Raw genomic sequence first — 2,858 nt, forward strand, 5'->3', positions numbered from 1 at the left:
ACCCTAATGACCTAATTTCAACCTGATTGTCTCTGTAAAAACCTTATTACTGAACACCGTCACCTTCTACAGTCCTAGGAGTTAGGGCTCCAACATATCTTTTTTGGGAGGACACAAAATTCAACCTGTGGCATCTCCCATGGGTTCTGTGGTCAGGATCTCAGGAAGGGCTCAGCTGGGTGGTTCTGGCTCACAACCTCTCACGGTTGCAGACAATGGTGGCTGGAAACAAGAGGCGGACAAGGACAAGGGTACAGCTGCAGCATCTGGAGGTGTGCTGGGCTCCTCTCTTCATGTAGCCCCAAACCCTTTCCACGTGGTCTCACTGTGTGGGCTGTTTGGGCCTCCTTGCAGCATGGTGGTCTCCAAGCATTGAGGCTGCTCACTGCCAGCCAAGAGCTTCGAGAGAGAGTCTCACAGGGAGTCACGGGGAAGCTGCTTTGTTTTCTTTTGGCCTAGCTTGGGAGGTCACATAGCATCATATCTGCCATCCTCTGGTGGTCCAAACAGTCACAAACACTTGCTGAATTTCAGGAACAGGGACATCAACCACACCCATTAATGTGAAGACTGTCAGAGTCACATGTGGGATGTGAAATATTGTTGTAGACATCTTTGGAAGATGGCTCCGTCTAGTTGGCCACAATGAGACAGAGCAGTAAGCAGACACATTGCATTGCAGTGCGATGGCTGCAAATGTCCAGGTAAGGATGGCTCTCAGGAAACAAAGACTGGGCCCCTAGACCAGTGAGGAACCCAGGAAGGCTTCCCAGAGGAGGAGAGGCAGGGATCTGAAAGGTGGGTAAGCAGCAGCTGGCTGGACAGGGTGGGACGTGGGGGGGTGGTCTCAGCAGAGGGAGCCATCCGTGCTGTGCTCAGGAGGTGGGAGAAGGGGTGCACATTCTACAAGAGGCTGGAATTCCACTGGGCAACAGCGTCCCCGCCACAGTATCTTAGGTTTCTTAAACTCCCAGTCCACTGCATTACAACCTTTAATAACTACAATAGTTTCTACTTTATACAATGAACCAGACTAATAAGTTGTATAAGCTTCTGTGGCTAGGGTCCCCGGTTTCTTCATGTAATTCCACAGGACTCATTATACTGAAATGGACTCTGTGTCTAGATCATGGATCCATAAACTTTTTCTGCAAAAGGTCCCAACGTAAATAGTTTAGTCTTTGGGGGACACACAGTCACTGACACAATTACTCAACTCTTCCATTGTAGCAGAAAAGCAGCCAGAGACAAGATGTAAATAAATGCACATGGCTATGTTCCAATAAAACTTTATTTACAGAAACAGGTGGTAGGCTGGATTGGGCCGGTATTTTGCCAGTCCCTGGTCTAGACTGAAGTTTGTTCTGGTGAGAACTTGAGTCCCTGCTTCTGCCACTTACTCTGAACATGCCATTTAACCTCTCTGAAGCTGTTTCCTCTTCTGCAAAATATTCTGGCTTTAGCGAATCACCATACTGTCTCTGTCACAGCTACTCAACTCTGCCATCATAGAGTTGGGCTAAACCCCTTCATCACCCAGGGTGGGAACAAACGAGATGAAAAGTATGAACATTGTGCAGCACTAGGATTTCGAGATGCGGACGTGGCTATAAAGTGCATACACTTTAGGGGCAGTGCACACTTTCTAGTTAGGACCTGAAGCTTCACATCCCTGAGGCTCAGGCTCCTCTAGCATAAAACAGGAATGAGAACACTGGCCGCATGACATTGCAGGAGGATTCAATGAGAGTGCATGGTCCCAGCTTATTGGGGGATGATTCCCTGAGGCCACCTATGGGGGTCACAGCAGACACCCTGTTTGGGGGAGTCAACTAGGTGCTGGGAAGTCCATTGGAAGATGTATGAGCCATCTCACTAAGTGGGGGTGGAGGGGGTTGAGCTTGGACTCGCTGGGCAACTCCTCTGGGCAGATCTATAATTCTTTGAGGACTCAGTCTCCGTTTATCTAATTTCCTTGGTTCTAAGATGCATATTGATCACCTTTTAACCTTTTTGAAATCCAAGTGCCTCTAACCATCAATACTTGCATTTAATAGCGATCACGTTTCTTCACCTTCACCACAATAAAAGCAGTTATCAAACTGATGGAAAAACAGAGATATGGAGGCATACTAACCCCAGATCTAACAGGGATATCATGCTCAAGGTAACTCCACGTCTGGGCTGTCCGACTGCGGTTGCTGGCTGAGGATAAAGGCCCCCAGACCGTGAGGCCCCTCTGTGCTTGTTTCACCCCGTGGTCAGAGTTCAGGATCAGGCTGTGGCTAAGGAGGAGGGACGGATGCTGGGCGGTGAGGAGCCTTCACACCCTTCACATCCAGACACCCGCTTCCTCCACGGGGCAGGCGCTTCCTCGCTTTGAGCACACAGACCTCCCCCTCCTCTGCTAAGGAAGACAGGGTGCCAACCCCCGCGTGGAGAATGGGACATTCCTTTAAGGCAAGCCAGCTGCTTTACAGCTCTGCTTTGGAGGCGTTCAAAAACATAAAGGCTCCAGAATCAAAGGCTTCCTGTTATAAATTCACTTCTACACCTCAGGTACTTGGTGAGTTGGGGAGGGAAAAACAAGATTTAGTGAAAATTGCTTGAAAATGCTCTATAAATACCCTTCTTCTGGGAGGAGAACCGGTGGGCTGGCCTCGGAGGACGAGTGGAGAACAACTTCGTGTTTGCCTAGGATGTTTGGAAGGCATTTTGCACTTTCTGACGTTAATATTTTTGTTGTTCTAAAATCTTTAGTGCCTTCAAACTTTAATTTGGGGACTTATTGAGAACTATGTGCATGAAAATAAATTTAAAATGTATAATGAATCTTTATAATCGACAACCTCATCTTA

This window comes from Macaca thibetana, chromosome 20 (genome assembly GCF_024542745.1).
Source record: "Macaca thibetana thibetana isolate TM-01 chromosome 20, ASM2454274v1, whole genome shotgun sequence".
NCBI lineage: Eukaryota > Metazoa > Chordata > Mammalia > Primates > Cercopithecidae > Macaca > Macaca thibetana.